We start from the raw sequence: 9,444 nt of genomic DNA on the forward strand, positions 1-9,444 counted from the left end.
TTTGAAATACTTAGTTTGAAATACTAGCACTGAAGGTTTTTTTTCCATATGCTTGAGAACACGTGCTTTTTTTTCTTAATGAGTACACGAAGCACTGAGACACAAACAGTTCCTGCCTGATTTTTTTTGCTTGCCTTTGTCATTTCTGTTGTAGTTACTCCATGCTAAGAATATAGATTCAACTTTTAGACAGAATATGTCTTTATATAGATATTTTTCATGAGTATAGAGGTGGGTGAGGGGCAGTAGCATTGAGTTTTATGTTTTGTGAAGGGGTTCATATGAAAAGCTTGAGGAAATTCTGATGTTTGAAGTCTTTAAAGGAACGGTGAAGATTTAGACATCTGCTCAGGCTGAGGAGGGACAAATCATATTCTAGTTCTAAAAGCTGGTTATTAATCTGTTCAGCTCAGTCCAAGCTTGTTTGATTTGAAGTGACTGAGGAATCATTCAGTGAGAGTTAACTTCCTACCAAGAGTTTCCGATATTCTCAAGAATGTACAGAGTTGTTATTAATAATGAAACTTACATAAGAATAGTGCTCTGATATATGTATATGTGTGTATATCCATATATATACAATCTAAACTTTTAATATACATTTCAGAAAAAAAAAATTGTTTTTTTTCAACTTTTACTTCTTATCATGCCACATAGATACATAGTGTAAATGTGAAGATTGTTTTTCCTCTGTTTTTTATTATGTCTTTTTGAAAGTCTGACTAATGAGTTAGTTATTCAAATACATTAGAGAAATCATACTGGAAGAGGTTTCACCCTTCAGTGGAGCTAATGATACAGCACAGTAGTAGTTCAATTCTAGGTAATAAGTGGCATCCTTTATGTTAGAAAATGTTTTGAAGAATAGGTTATGTGTAATACCTTTACTTTCAGCTTGCTGGTTAAGTCTTAAGCTACACTACTGAAGCTAGACTTAAGGGAAGAAAATCAGCTTATGTGCCAGGACAGTTGCAACCATCAGCACCTTTCACTAAGGCCAATATGAGGGACCCAAAGCTTCATTTAGATTCTGGATCCTAGCAGAGAATCTTGAGGAGACGATAAGGAATTACATCATTACATTCCGCAAGCGGCCGCGGCACGGCGCTCTCGGGCGGCTCCCCGCCGCCTGCCGATGTTCTCCCTCCGGCTAACTTCAGATTCAAACTTTAACGCTTTTTCTATTGCTTTATTATTAAAACTTAACATTCATTTTCATATATTAAGTGAGCTGAGCATCTTTCTGACGGAAGTGCTACATTACCACCACCAACAGCAGGTAGTAAAAGGGATAGTAAACTATAAAATCGGGTGTAATTTTAAAAAATCATTTAAAGGGATCAAATCTCTTTTGATCCAGCTCTAAGCTAACATAATTTCATTTTACTTGCCTTTCACTTACCTAAGAAGCAAAAGACAAGTCAAAACAAAACAACAACAACAACAACAACAAAAAACAAACAAAAAAAGACCAGGAAAACAAGCCTTTCAACCAATGGCATTCTCAGTTTCTGGGTAAAGTCTCAGCACCAGTAAAACACACAGGAGAACGGACTTCTAAGTGTACCTAAGATTAATTTGTGCTTTATGCCCTACTTCCATCTGAAGATAAAGGCTTTCTACTAGTATTTTAGCTGAGCAGTCCTATTGAGAATTATTGGGATGATTGGGATGAGGGGCCTGTTTTCATGACTAAGATAAGGGCACTCCTATCGCACCAAGGACACTTTGTCACATTGCTGACAGCTGCTGCTTTGCACACCCAGTTTCCCAACCAGGAAATTTCCTTAAACAAGAAGCCAGGAAGACCAGACACAGAAAAAGGTTTCCTACTTACACAGAAAGGTACTACATGTCCCTTCGCAGACAGGCACTGGGACTGGAGATGCAGACTTGCAGTGCTAGTGAAAAACGTGCTGCTCCTTCACACTGCGTTTGCATTTATGTGGCAGGTCGATACCTATGGGGGAGAGCATTGCTGTTAGACTTCAGATGGTGGAGTGCCTCAACCATCGGGTACAAGAGAGCTCTGCTGATAAATGAACAGCCTTCCATTCTATGGAAAGTGCAAGCTGTCAGTGCGTGCAGAAAGGCTACAAGCAGTGGAGAACGCAGCCCTATTTGAGTAGGGAATCAGTGATTTAACATACATGCCTTACAGCAGCCATCTGAAGTCACATCAACAGTCCCCTGTATTGAAAGCAAACCAGAGAAGTTCAGATACTCAAGTCTAGCTTGCACATAATATTAAGCAGCTGGTAGAAACGAGGGGAGTTCAAAAACGCCCTCATCTGTAACAAACACACCAACTCCTCATCAAACCCATTTATGAATTGTGTACCTTCCTTATGCACAACAGCCGGCACCAGCAGCTCCCCCGGCGCTCCCTCCGGTGGCAACGGGACGCCGCTGCAGGCGGCTGCAACCGCGCCTCGCACCGCCGCACGCTGCGCTCTGCTGGCTGCGAGAGTGGCGCTCCCACGGCTTCTGTTTCATCTTCTTAGGGGACGCGGAGTGCCAAAGAACACGGGTGCCAGGGGATGGGAATGCTGGGGGAGCAGGGTGCCAGAAGATGGGGAGGTTGGGGCACAATGTGATGCCACGGAATGGAATGCCAGAATACGGGGAACCTTGGGGACCAGAACATCGGAGGATGGGGATGCTGGGGGACCCAGGTACTGGGAAGTGGAATGCTGGGAAATGGGGTAGCAGGGTGTGAGCTAAAGGACCAAGTGATGCTTTCAGACACTGTTCCGCTCTGGAAGTTGTGAGGTTTGAGCTTTGCACCCCATTCCTTGTGCAGAGTGAAGGCTAGTTACTTCTGCTGTCACTACTTGACCATTCCTACAGTGTCTTGAATGCACACTTTGCTTTTATAGCCAGAGGGGTGAGAGGACCTGATGTGGCCTCTAACAGGGCTGAGTTTCCTTCCTGCACCACCCGATCCTAGCTCAGGGTTGGGTCTCCTCCTCCCACCACTCAGAACTTCAAGAAAACAAGGCTCCAACCCAGGAAATCATGAGATTGACATTTAAAGTCAAAGAAAGTTACGCTTGCATTCTTTGCTCAAGCATATAGAACCACTTGAGTTGGAAGGGATCCCCAAAGGTCATGTAGTCCAACAACCTGTACCCAACAGGGACACCCACACTAAATCAGGCTGCACAAAGCTTAGTCTAGCCTTACCTTGAATATCTGCACCAACAAGTTGTCTGCCACCTCTCTGGGCAACTGGTCGGCACAAGAGCTGCAGTCATGAGATCCATCGCTTCTTTCCCACCCAAAAAAGAGCAGAGGTTCTCAGGGCTCTCAGAGAGGTCCAGCTGCTGGATGACTGGTCCTTCTGCTTCTCTAGTTCTGTGTTGACGTTTCTATTCTGCATTGCTCCTTATCAGCTCAGAGCCAGCCTGGCCCACAGGCAGCTGATGACATTTCCAGTCATGGGCATTTTTCCAGTTGAGCTGAGATGAAGCCAGAATCTTCTCGAAAAAAATTGTATGGTAGGCAACCAAAAGAGCACTAACAACAGCCCCATCTGCAGCCAAGACTTGCCTATGACCCCTTAGCACCGTCATGTTTCACATCAGGTGCCACGTATAGCAGCACTGGGCACAGAAGAGCTGGTGGCCAAGCACACAGGCCTGCAGCCCCAGGGAGTCCTTGGCTGAATCACAACCTGGCACGTGCCTCCTCATGCATCACAGGCAGCAGGAATCAACCTGGATCCACAAGAGCTTTGGCCAATGTGCTCCCACCCACACCCAGGCTGCCTGCCCACTACAATGAGGCCAGCCCTGGCCTTTCTTTAGGGGAGCTATTACAGATCCTTCCACTCACACAGCTCTCCCGCCGTGAGGTTCAGCCCCACACCAGCTAAGCCACTACAAAGCTACACACCTCTTCTAAGGGGCATGGCTGGAGTCCTGCCTGGTCCTAGAGGTGGATGTCAGCAATCAGACACAGTCCAGTAACAAAGAACCAATAGCTTACCCTTCCTGAAGATCTGGGCTCACTGGAAACTCTCAGAGGAGGCCATCTCCAAGTACAGACTCCTCCTCTCCAACCAACCATCCTTAAAATGAGATCAAGGAGAGGGAGCTCCAAGGCCCACCCCTTCCAATCACAGCAGTGAACTGCTCTCACCTGTGCTCCCAGGGCTGGCTACGCCCTTCCTACAGGTGTTCAATCACTGGCTCAGACCACGACCTAATGGTTCTGATGCAACCCCTTAGATTGTATTTCAAGCACAGATGTGCAAATCATGATAGAAAACATGATGAAAAGGATCTGCTCCCTGGACTAAGTCATCCAGAGCTAGAAAGCACTACAATTAGAATCAGGAGTGAGACTGAAGACCTCAGTTTGTTTGCGAAACTAATCAGCTAAAGTTATCAAAAAGCAATACAGAATAAACCAGAGCATAACCAGACTCTATAGCTACCTGAATGATGGACAGTTGTGCTTAGGATATGCTGGAGGGGAGGGAAAGAACAAAACACCTGATGGATTAGATTAGATTTTGGTGTAAGCGCTATGCATACAGCTCAGAGTTAGGGAATGGCACAGAGAAGAGGGTTTCACCATAGAAAACACAACTACTTCACAGCAAGATTTATTAATACATCCAAAAGAAAGAAAGGAAATCGTTTTGTCACACTAGTGTGTGACTAGTGTTTTATACACATATTACATCAGTTTTTACACAAAAAAATATACATAAAAATGTAAACTTTTGTATACAAAAACCCTTAAATTAATCCCACTGCAACTTTATGCTTTAAACTTGAGTGGCCAAACAGCTGTATGAGGCTCTTTGTTAGAAGGCTGCTTCTGATATCAGTGCAATCACACTGCCTTTAAAATGACACCAAACATGAACTTCTCTGAGACAGCCTTGAAAAGAGTCCATTTGCCACCTTCTGTTTTATTAAATCCCAAACACAGATATTTACTCTTAATTGCAAAGAGGATATTGGATGGTGCTGAAACCTGCTTTGCTCCACTTGCAGATAAACGTTTTGGGGGCATTTAAAAACAAAGCAAAAAAAAAAATACAAACAAACCAAAAAAACCAAAAACAACAGAAAACCCCAACCAAGCCCCACAATAATACAACCCAAACCCCAAAACCTCAGGCATCAAACAAGAAGGGAACTATTGAATGATGATGAAAAAAAGCAAAACTCTTCGGAAAGCAACAATAGGCCCCTGCAAAGGCTTCTCACATTAACTAAATTACAGACTTGTTACAGACATCTTCATAAAAAACACCCATCCTCCTCAACTATGTTAACATGAAACATGACAGTGATGCACCAGAATTATTCCCAGAAAGGGCAGACGAGCACGAGATCTCCTCAGTGCCATCAGCACCACCAAAAGTAGGAGGTGAACAGTGACTGAAGAAGGTAAAATAATGGGGGAAGCTGTGTAAAAGAAACCATGAATCATTAATTCTCTTCAGAGAGGAGAGGTGTGCAGAACATGATTACAATATGCCTCAGAAGGAAATAGACACTTCAGAACTTGCAATTCCATTTCTTTCTTTCCATCCTAAAAGTAACGGTGGCAGTAAGGTCTGCTTGTTGTTTTGGTGGTGGTGGTAGTTTTTTGGTGTCTTTTTTTCTTCCTTTATTCTTTTTTAATAACAAACCTTCTAGTAAAAATTAAAAGAAATTACAAATGGCTTTAGATAATTGAAGAGTCTTCTTTTTAAAATAAAACTTCGATAATGCATTTCTTCGAAAATATATATAATGCAGTTCTTGCGGAACGACGGGCCTTTTACTACCTGCTATTGGTGGTGGTAGCGTAGCACTTCAGAAGGATGCTCTGCTCACTTAATATATGAAAATGAATGTTAAGTTTTAATAATAAAGCAATAGAAAAAGCGTTAAAGTTTGAATCTGAAGTTAGCCGGAGGGAGAACATGGGCAGGCGGCGGGGAGCCGCCCGAGAGCGCCGTGCCGCGGCCGCTTGCGGAACGACGCGCCGAGCCCGGCGGCGTTCCCGGCGGCTGCCGCGCCCTGCCCCACGGTGCGCTCCGGAGTTCCTTTTGCACCGCGTTTGTAGAAGCGAGAAACCGCAACAGCTCGTCGGAAATAACTTGCGACATGTTATCGGAACCGGCCCCGCGCCGTTCCGTCTCACCCGAGCTCACAAAACGCGGATCGCTCACGCCGAGCGTAAGGAAAGGGCAACGTTTCCGAATTCGTCTTTGTAACTGCACCGGTCTGCTGCAGAGAAGATGTCGCGAGAAAAAGAATGCTCGTCTGTCTCCAAAGATGATGCGGGCTCACAGAAGAACTCTGCAAAGGACAGATCTCCTGAAAGAGATCCTCCCTCAATGGCAGTCAGCCTTTAAATGAGGTTTAAGAGAGATGGAGCCTCCCCTCAGCTGAATCCTCTTTACCTGCGCTCCCGAGCCTGACCTGATCTCTTCTTCCAGGTGCTCGGTGGGTGCTTTGGGCCCTGACTCTGCAGTTCCCTTACAGTCATGCAAATAAGCTAATTAGACTGAGACACGCTGTCCTTATTAAATTTATTAGATGTGCCCCAGACTTTCCAGTTCTCAAGTCTCAAGACTCCCCAAAATAGCACAGTCACAGAGTGCTGTTGTCTGTTTAGTCACAATAAAGCAATATGTTAACCTCTCTCAAGTCAATTTGAACAAGAAAATGCTGAAGGTTTATGTCATTTATTTTGTGCCTAGCTGAGGCATTAAAAAAATCCTCTTCACAAATCTTCATTCAACAAGCCTTACTCTGGTTTTCTTGTCTTTTTTTTTTTTTTTTTTGGCTTATTTTGTGTTTGTTTTGTTGTTAAAGTAAGGTCTTCAAACATAAGAGCACACACCTGGAGCTGTGGTCTGACTCAGTAAACCCTCTTCTCAATTACTTACAATAAGATAGGAGACCACGTCTGAGGTTTGGCTGAGAAAAGCCACAGGAAGAACTTACTCTGTTTTCAGTCAAGACAATCATCTGCCTCTTAAAAGAAAATAAATTGCTGTATCCTCAGGAACTAACTGGTTTCCAATCCATCTGATTTTCAGTTGTAAATTTGCAGTGTGAGTACAAGTCAGAGTACTTCACTAAATCTTAAAAAAACAAAAACAAAAACAAAAAAAACCCCTCCAAAAATAAAAAAAAAAACAACCCCCCCCCACCCCCCCTACCAAAACAAAACCAAAACAAAGCAGGAAAATACCCATTTATGCAGCCAAAACCATTAACAGCACAATACATTCTCGGCTAGGAGGAGCCTTATCTTAATTAAACCTACACAAGATTGATGCTGTTAAGAAGGCCCACCTGCAGAAACAGGCAAGAAGTTCTCAAGAAAAAAAAAAATTATATACATATTCTCAAATGCTGAGTTAGAAAAGAACATAAAAGGAACTCCTTAAGGATGCCTTTCTAAGAGCATGAGAGTTCTCCTGCCCCCAGCAGGATCCACACAGAAGAAAAGCTCTGAAAATGGGTTTTGAAGGGGGGAACTACTCAGCAGACACTGTATTCAGCTGTATGTCCATGTGTGTGTGTGTGTGTGTTGGGGAGGAAGTGGTGGGGGTTGACACTGTGAGGCTTACTGCAGGCTTCTAGCACTTGCAGGGATATTCTAAACAGGAGAGGGACTGGCCTTTCACGGGCTCTATGTGTGTAATGCTACAACATGATACAAAGCACAGCAATAAGAGCAGCACAACAAAGTGCTGGGCTGCAGCAAACCAGAGCCAGCCCAAATGCAGGAGCTGCCGCAGATGCAGAAACCAAGAAAAGAAGCTGCTTACCTTCAGAAAACCTCTACTGGGCCACAGTCTCCAGTAAGGTACCTCTCACCTTTGCTGCCAACCCTTAAATGAGATCAGGGAGGGGGGTGGATCCTGGCTCCATCCCTTGCAGTCACTCATCTGTATTGGGTGCACCTGAGCTCCCTGGGTTGGCCCTGCCTTCCCACCAGGTGTTCAATCACGGCTTCCAGCTGTGATTTGGCATTTCCTCTACAGCCGGATAGTAACTGGTAACTGATTTGGGTAACTGACTGATACAGGGTTGTCTTTGTTTTGTCGGTTCATCATGCTGTACTTTTATTATGCATCGTGATTTAAATGCAGCGTGGATGAAAGTAAAACGGAAATATTTTAAAACAAAAAAACATTTATGTCACATACAAACATCTGAAAAAATATCTCAACATTAATAAAAAGAAACCAACCCATTTATACCGTAACCCTAACTTGTAGGGAAAGTAAAAATCTGTTCCTTTTTATTTGAGTGATATTAAAGACAAGTTTCCTGCGCTCTTAACCCAGAGCAGAATGCGTTTGAATCAATCTAAAACTTGTTTACATTTAATGATGTAATTCCTTATCGTCTCCTCAAGATTCTCTGCTAGGATCCAGAATTTAATGAAGCTTTGGGTCCCTCATATTGGCCTTAGTGAAAGGTGCTGATGGTAGCAACTGTCCTGGCACATAAGCTGATTTTCTTCCCTTAAGTCTAGCTTCAGTAGTGTAGCTTAAGACTTAACCAGCAAGCTGAAAGTAAAGGTATTACACATAACCTATTCTTCAAAACATTTTCTAACATAAAGGATGCCACTTATTACCTAGAATTGAACTACTACTGTGCTGTATCATTAGCTCCACTGAAGGGTGAAACCTCTTCCAGTATGATTTCTCTAATGTATTTGAATAACTAACTCATTAGTCAGACTTTCAAAAAGACATAATAAAAAACAGAGGAAAAACAATCTTCACATTTACACTATGTATCTATGTGGCATGATAAGAAGTAAAAGTTGAAAAAAAACAATTTTTTTTTCTGAAATGTATATTAAAAGTTTAGATTGTATATATATGGATATACACACATATACATATATCAGAGCACTATTCTTATGTAAGTTTCATTATTAATAACAACTCTGTACATTCTTGAGAATATCGGAAACTCTTGGTAGGAAGTTAACTCTCACTGAATGATTCCTCAGTCACTTCAAATCAAACAAGCTTGGACTGAGCTGAACAGATTAATAACCAGCTTTTAGAACTAGAATATGATTTGTCCCTCCTCAGCCTGAGCCGATGTCTAAATCTTCACCGTTCCTTTAAAGACTTCAAACATCAGAATTTCCTCAAGCTTTTCATATGAACCCCTTCACAAAACATAAAACTCAATGCTACTGCCCCTCACCCACCTCTATACTCATGAAAAATATCTATATAAAGACATATTCTGTCTAAAAGTTGAATCTATATTCTTAGCATGGAGTAACTACAACAGAAATGACAAAGGCAAGCAAAAAAAATCAGGCAGGAACTGTTTGTGTCTCAGTGCTTCATGTACTCATTAAGAAAAAAAAAGCACGTGTTCTCAAGCATATGGAAAAAAAACCTTCAGTGCTAGTATTTCAAACTAAGTATTTCAAAACTGATGTTGA

General features: G+C 42.7%; 1 long non-coding RNA gene across 1 annotated transcript; it reads right to left on the bottom strand.

Moving 5' to 3' along the window:
- Positions 1-1,784: 1,784 nt before the first annotated feature.
- On the bottom strand, positions 1,785-3,747 carry LOC146760094 (uncharacterized). Its single transcript, XR_014948147.1, has 3 exons — positions 3,187-3,747; positions 2,151-2,190; positions 1,785-1,960 (listed from the first exon to the last, which is right to left on the bottom strand). It is a non-coding gene; the product is annotated as an uncharacterized LOC146760094 (long non-coding RNA).
- Positions 3,748-9,444: the final 5,697 nt, after the last annotated feature.

Source organism: Coturnix japonica, chromosome 7 (genome assembly GCF_054131305.1).
Source record: "Coturnix japonica strain WE chromosome 7, WE-NBRP24, whole genome shotgun sequence".
NCBI lineage: Eukaryota > Metazoa > Chordata > Aves > Galliformes > Phasianidae > Coturnix > Coturnix japonica.